Source organism: Chrysemys picta, chromosome 23, assembly GCF_011386835.1.
Source record: "Chrysemys picta bellii isolate R12L10 chromosome 23, ASM1138683v2, whole genome shotgun sequence".
NCBI lineage: Eukaryota > Metazoa > Chordata > Testudines > Emydidae > Chrysemys > Chrysemys picta.
In genome coordinates, this window is record NC_088813.1 from 8598303 (window position 1) to 8605525 (window position 7223).

A 7223-nucleotide genomic window follows, 5' to 3' on the forward strand; every position below is an offset into this window, starting at 1 on the left:
GATTAGATAAAATGTGACAGGTGAAGAAACAGACAAAGGGGATGGAAAGACGTTAGCTAGCGCAACTCACAGTTTTATCATGAGTCTTGTGCTGTTCGGTGTTTTTCTTAAAGCCCCAGCTTCTGGGGTCATGTGAGACTCTCCCCTTCCAGTTCAAAGAAAAGTCAGATTTTAGCCCTTATAACTGTGGGGAGAAGCCTGAGAACGTGATCCCCTAAAGTCTGTAATACCAGAAAGTAAATTAAAAAAAACCCAATTTTATTATTGTTTTTGAAAAAAATCTCATGATGTTTAAGCCAATCTCATGATTGTCTGAGGCCTGATTCATGGTTTGCGAACCCTTGAGCTGACCTTGCTGCCTAGGGGTGACTGCAGGCAGCAATTGAAAACGGGAGTTTGCAAGGCGATTGTGGCCCGGGGGGCTGCAAAGACATAACAGAACTGAGCAGGTCTGCCCTGTTTTTGCTGGAGGACTGGACAACTGGAGTGGGAGCTTTCCCAGCCCTCTGCTGAAGGGGTGTGTGTGTGGAATCTTTCCCATAGAGTGCCTTTCTCCCTAGTGTTTACCAGGTGTTTGTCAGGCAGGTGTTCAAACAAAAACATCTTTTGAAACAATGGGACTAAAACTCCCCCCCCCCCCCATTGTCCAGCCTCTATCCTGTTTGCAGTAGCGCATTCCCATTCATTCTCCAGCCCATCGGCAAGAAGAGAAGAGTCCAGATTTGCCTCTCTAGTGCAAACCTGCAGGACTTTCTTTGAACCCTTAGGGCCTCTCTAAAGAAGCAAAACTGGACACAGACCCTCCCCCCCCCCCTTTGTGCTTTGCAAATCACCTTTTGCTAACTGGTGGTAGCACAGGGACAGATTTTGGCCAATCCCAATAGTCCTTCCCTTGCATACCACCACCTCTGGACTGCTCCAGAATGGGTATGGAATGGGCAGGGCTGTTGCTCCAGCAAGGTGCTGCCTCTGGCACTCTCCCCAGGAGATGGCCCCTCTTCCAAGGGGAGGAGTTCTGTACACCTGTCTGATCTGGCCCATAGACGTTGGAGGTGGAGAAAGGCCAGGGCTGTACGCCATTCCATGGGGAGCACGCTTGTCTTTGCTTGCATAGGCAGGAGCTGGCTCTGTGAGGTGGGACATGATCCTGCCACGTGAAAGGCACCAAACTGCCTCACGCTGTGTGTCGCTACTTGACCCTTCAGCATTTCCGCAGCGTCTAAGCTGGGAGTAAGTTGCACGTGAGCTGGCAGCGTAAGAAAAGGCGACTGGATTTCATTAAAGGAGGGGAAAACCTCGAACACAGGGAGCCTGTGTGGTCTAGTGAACCGGGGCCTACTGGGAGTTAGGCGATCTGCATTCTAGTCCCAGATCTGAAAGTGACCTTGGGCAAGTCACTGTGCCTCAGTTTCCCCTTCCACCCTCTCGAGGTTCTATAGACTGGATGCTCTTTGGAGCAGAGACTGTCTCACTATGTGACAGCACCTGGTGCCATGGGACTGAAATATTGGCTGGAACTGTTAGATGCTCCTGTAACACACCCATAACTGGGAGCTTTGCCACTGAACCACTAGGAGCAGACCTGGCTCCAGAATGAAGTGCACAGTCGTCTGTTTTTCTCTAGCTATGTTTTTCTCCTGTTATGTCCTCCTGGTTTTATTGTCCCTAGCACTGGATCCCAAGTGCCGCCCCTCTTCCACTGCTTCCCTGGGATTCTCCCCGAGGATTTTACTGCGGGCGACGATACATAGAATTCAACGGAGTCCGGGCTGGGTTTTCCTGGCTGCAGACAGAGAGTGGCTGGTCTGGCAGAGCAAGTGCCAGTTCACTTGCTGGGGACAAGGTCCCCGGCTTTATCGGCCCCGTGAGAAAGGTGGTCTCTTGAATTATTCAGGCCCTTATCCCTGCTGCTCGCGGATTTCTGGCCTCCGGGGGAGACCATCCCTGGCTGATGAAGACATTTCTAAAGAGCAAAGGGACAGAGCCTGTGACACTTACTCCCAGAAGGCCTCCCCCTTACTCATGCCAACACTCCCCGTGAGGTTAGTGTGGCCAGTGAGTAGGGGTCTGGAGGATTAGGCCTATGACAGGCGTTCTCCAGAAAAACTGCCATGAGGAGGTTACCCATTGTCCCCCCACACACCTTCCTGCAAAACACTTAGGCCCAGATCCACAAAGGTATAGAATTGTAGCACTGAAAGGGACCTCGAGAGGTCATCTAATCCAGCCCCCTGCATTCAAGGCAGGACTAAGTATTATCTAGACCATCCCTGACAGGTGTTTGTCTAACCTGCTCTTCAAAGTCTCCAATGATGGAGATTCCACAATTTTCCTAGGCAAATTATTCCAGTGCTTCACCACTCTGACAGTTAGGAAGTTTTTCCTAATGTCCAACCTAAACCTCCCTTGCTGCCATTTAAGCCCATTGCTTCTTGTCCTATCCTCGGAGGTTAACGAGAACAATTCTTCTCCCTCTTCCTTGTAACAACCTTTTATGTACTTGAAAACTGTGATCGTGTCCCCTCTCAATCTTCTCTTCTCCAGACTAAACAAACCTAATTTCTTCAATCTTCCCTCATAGGTCATGTTTTCTAGACCTTTAATCATTGCTGTTGCTCTTCTCTGGACTTTCTCCAATTTGTCCATGTCCTTCCTGAAATGTGACGCCCAGAACTGGACACAATACTCCAGCTGAGGGCTCATCAGCGCAGAGCAGAGCGGAAGAATGACTTCTCATGTCGTGCTTACCACACTCCTGCTGATACATCCCCGAATGATGTTTGCTTTTCTTGCAACCATGTGACACTGATGGCCCAGGCCTCCTGAGTCTCAGTCCAGTATCCTTTCCACTAGGCCAGGCTGCCTCTTTTCTAAAGGGAGCCTCAAGCCAGGGCCAGACTCCCATTCTGCTAGGGCTGTACAGAGAAGGGAGACGGGTCCAGATCATCCACAGTCATTTGTAGAGAGGATGAAGGGAGGGGACTGGCTTCGTTTGGAGACAGGGTGGCCACATGGGATGGGACGAGCTCTGCTGGCTGCATGGTACAGCATCCCTGAGCCAGGTCCTGCTGTCGGTTACACAGTGTGGAGTTACTCCAGATGTACAGCCCGGCAGCTGAGAGAAGAATCCATTCCTCTGTGTCCTGTATCCGCAAGACTGGTCAGCCCTCACCAAATGGAGCCTGGTCTGGGTGGACTTGGAGATGCCCCATGCAAATCATTAGCCGGCAGTGAGCTAAGAATACTCACTCCCCAAGCGCTGTTCTTGGCTTACTCTTTCACTCGTAAACAACCACATTCTCCAAACAAAGGCGGCAAGATGCAACCCTGTCTAAAAAGGAGCTAACTGAAATCAATGGAAGTTAGGAGCCTGCATACCTACATCAGGTCCTGAGTGTACACACACACACTCACTCACTCTCTCTCTCTCTCTCATATCCTGGGTAAATCAGGAGTCACTCCATTTTAGCCAGTGGACCTGATTCTGCTCTCACTCACCCCGGTGTAAATAAGAAGAGAAGCGGGCCCCGTGCCCCTGGATTGTCCGCACCTCCAGTTCTACTCAGGGCACAGCATTCTTGTAGGTTGGGGTGCTTGGGGAAGTCTCTGCTGGGGGTTAATCCTCTCTCCAAACTATCTGTTTGCTGGGGACCACCTTTGCATTGCCCCAGGCTGGTCTGGCTTTCCCAGTGATGGGGAGACAGAGCCTGGGGGCAGGAGGGCGGGTTGATGTGGCTGTTTGTGGTAGATGGGGACAGGTGAGCCCAGATGCAGAGGGGGCTCTTCTATGTCCTTTGTAAAGTTAAGAGACCGCAGCTGTCCGTTTGTTCACAGCGGCAACTGAAGCTGCCTCCGCTCCCCAAATGGACCACCCCTAAGGGAGAGGAGGTAGATCTGGATGGATGCCCATTCAGTCCTCTGGCCGGCTACAGCCAGGGGTGGTGGCTGCTTGTGTGGCACACAGCCTGATCTGCTGGGAACTAGATCTCCTCCCCGCCCCCCATTCCACACATGCCACCTGAGCCCAGTTTCCATCACTGCTAACCTGAGCCAGATTCGGAGCGGTGACCTCCAGGTGAAAGGCTGACCCTGTTACCAGCCACCTGAGCCCTCCAGGGACCGGCAAATGCTGCCTGGTGCCACAGAGTGTTTACTCTGCAGCAGGTTGCAGGGAGGACACCAGCACTAAGAGGCATAAGCTCTTTATCCAAACCCGGTTATCTTTTATCTCATCTGTTTGTTGGCTTCTTGCAAGGTCCACATGTTGTCTGATGACAAAGCTGAGTGGGGGCAAAGCATGGGGGCTGATGGCAGAGGTGATGACAGCAAAGCAGGAAGGGTTTAAGCGAGGATCATAAATCACCAAGAGGGACAGACAGGGCCTGATTCACCTCTCACTCACAGGGACTCCACTGAGGCAAGGAGGGATACGCCAGTGCAGCACATCGGGCCCAACGTTTCCCGATCGTTCGAAAAAGGAACCGGGGGGTGGGGGGGCGACGCTTGCCAAACCAAGCCAAGGGCAGGCTGCCATCAGGCAAGGGCAACCTTTTGCTGTTTCATTCCAATGTATCTCTAGGGAGGAAGCAGGAAGTGAAAGAAGCGTTATGTGGCTTCTTTGGTGTCTGCGTCTCCTGTTAGAGGCAATGTGGTTGAATGGCTAGAACGCCACTCTGGCTCTCCGGAAACCTGGGGTCTGCTCCCAACTGGTCCGCTGGCCTGCAGGGTGACCTTGGACGAACCCCTTTGACTGTCTTGTCTATTTAGATTGTAAGCTCTTTGGGGTAGGGACTGGCTCGCACCACCTGTCTGGACAGCACCGTCCTAGCACAATGGGGCCACAATCTTGGTTGGACTCTCTAGGTGAGGTTGGGGTTTGTCATCTGAAGGACATAGGTGGTCACAATACTCTGCTTGCCTATAGCATTTTCCATGCACCCTAATATTAGAACATAGGAACGGCCCTACTGGGTCAGACCAAAGGTCCATCTAGCCCAGTGTCCTGTCTTCTGACAGTGGCCAGTGCCAGGTGCCCCAGAGGGAATGAACAGAACAGGGAATCATCAAGTGATCCATCCCCTGTTGCCCATTCCCAGCTTCTGGCAAACAGAGGCTAGGGACACCGTCCCTGCCCATCCTGGCTAATAGCCATTGATGGACCTATCCTCCATGAACTTATCTAGTTCCTTTTTGAGCCTTGTTATAGCTTTAGCCTTCACAATATCCTCTGGCAAGGAGTTCCACAGGTTGACTGTGAATGTTTGTGAATGAAGACTCTCAGCATCCGTGGGAGTTAGGCCAGTGTTGTTATCCCTGGGGGGAAACTGAGGCACATGAATGTGTAGTGACACAGCCAGGGTCGTGCAGCCAGTCAGTGGTAGGAACAGAACTATTCTTAACTTGGCATCCTGTGCTTTAACCACTAGGCAAAGCTGCTTTGGGGAAGACAAACAGGTTTAGAAACATAAGAAGCCGCCGCCTCCTTGCAATCTCTGGTTCATCTCTTGAACAGAACCTGAACCAAACCTTGCTGTAGGCTCTGAAATGTATGTCGGACTTTCCCTTCCCGCCCTCACAAATATCTCCCATTGTTGTGACTGTCTCTGTACCCTGGGCTACTAGCCACAGGAGTGGACCTAGGAACATAAGACTTCCCAGTGGATCAATAGCCCATCCAAATCACTATCCTGTCACTGACCATGGCCGGTACCAGATGCTTTAGAGGAAGGTGAGAAATCCACATAGACAGTTTTGCAACCTTCATCCCATAGGGGTAATTCGTTCATAATGCCAGTTAGTGGTTGGCTTATGCCCTAACATCTGACCGTTTATATCCCTTATAGATATTTATCCCAGTGTGGGTGATGCTCTTCTTGCAATAGAAATGCCGAATGATTTTAGGAATCCTCCCCAGCTCTTTGCTTGGCGATATAATGGAGTCTCAGTAAGTCCCACAGGTTAGTCAGACGTTGTATTTGAAAAGCTTCATTTCCTTTAGTTAATTGTGAAGATATTTTACAAACCTCCCGATGAAGGCTGCTCCCATCAGATTTCTAGCCCAATGTGGTAGCTTTTAAATGGTTCATATCGTTAACTTTAAACATCCAGAGTGACGGGTGCTAAGCCAGACTCAAAACCCTTTGATGTTCACCCGCCACTTGTTTCTGGGAGTGGAACCATCACTATTGTTATTATTTGTGCTGCAGCAGAGCCTCGGAGCCCCCGTCACGGACCAGGGCCCCAGTGCGCTAGGTGCTGTACAAACACAGACCAAAAAGATGGTCCCTGCCCCAAACAGCTTCCAATCTAACCTGGTAGCTGCCTATGCTATCCTAGCAATGCAGGGCTGGAAGGGACCTCGAGAGGTCATCTAGTCCAGCTTCCTTCATCTTTAATAAAGTCCGCTGTGACTTTGCTCCCTCTCCTCCCATGATTTAATCATTTAAAACAATGGGTAAAGAAGATGAAAGAAGATGTCTGGCTTACTCTGGAAACACTACTGAGCTATAGCTATGAAGCTGTCTAATGCTGCGCTGGCTTCATGGCACAGCGTCCCTGAGCCAGGTCTTGCTGTCGGTTACACAGTGTGGCGTTACTCCAGTTTTACACCCCGGCAGCTGAGAGAAGAATCCATTCCTTTGTGCCCTGTATCCACAAGACTGGTTATCGCAGCAGCAATCGCAGCACATGGCGCCTGGTCTGGGTGAACTTGGAGATACCCCGTAGAAATCATTAGCCAGCGAGCGAATCACTCCCCAAGCGCTGCTCCAGGCTTACTCCTTCAATCTGGTTCTCCAAACAAAGGCCGCAAGAAGCAACAGGGTCTAAACATGAACTAAGTTCCCCTTGGCAAAAAAAGCAAAAGAGATGCTTCTCTTCAGGCTTGATCCAACAATGGAAAAGTTCCCATGGACTGATTTGCCAGTAAGATGAACACGGAGGGGGGGGGGAAGCACCCATGCAGCACCGGCCTGCTGGAGTTGGTCATATTTTTGGAGCAACTGGTTGAGAAGCTTGGAATTTAAGATGCTCCTTCAGTTGGGTTGAACGATTCTAAAGAATCTGAGAACAATTTTGGTTAAAAAACACAGTAGTTTAAGATAGTCGACAGGCCTAACGGAGACTTTTTAATTGCTAGTTTCATCTTGTCGCCCTATAGTTAGAGGAAGGAGCAGGCTGTCATGCCAGATATCCTAAATGATGTCAAATAACTTCTTTCCAGG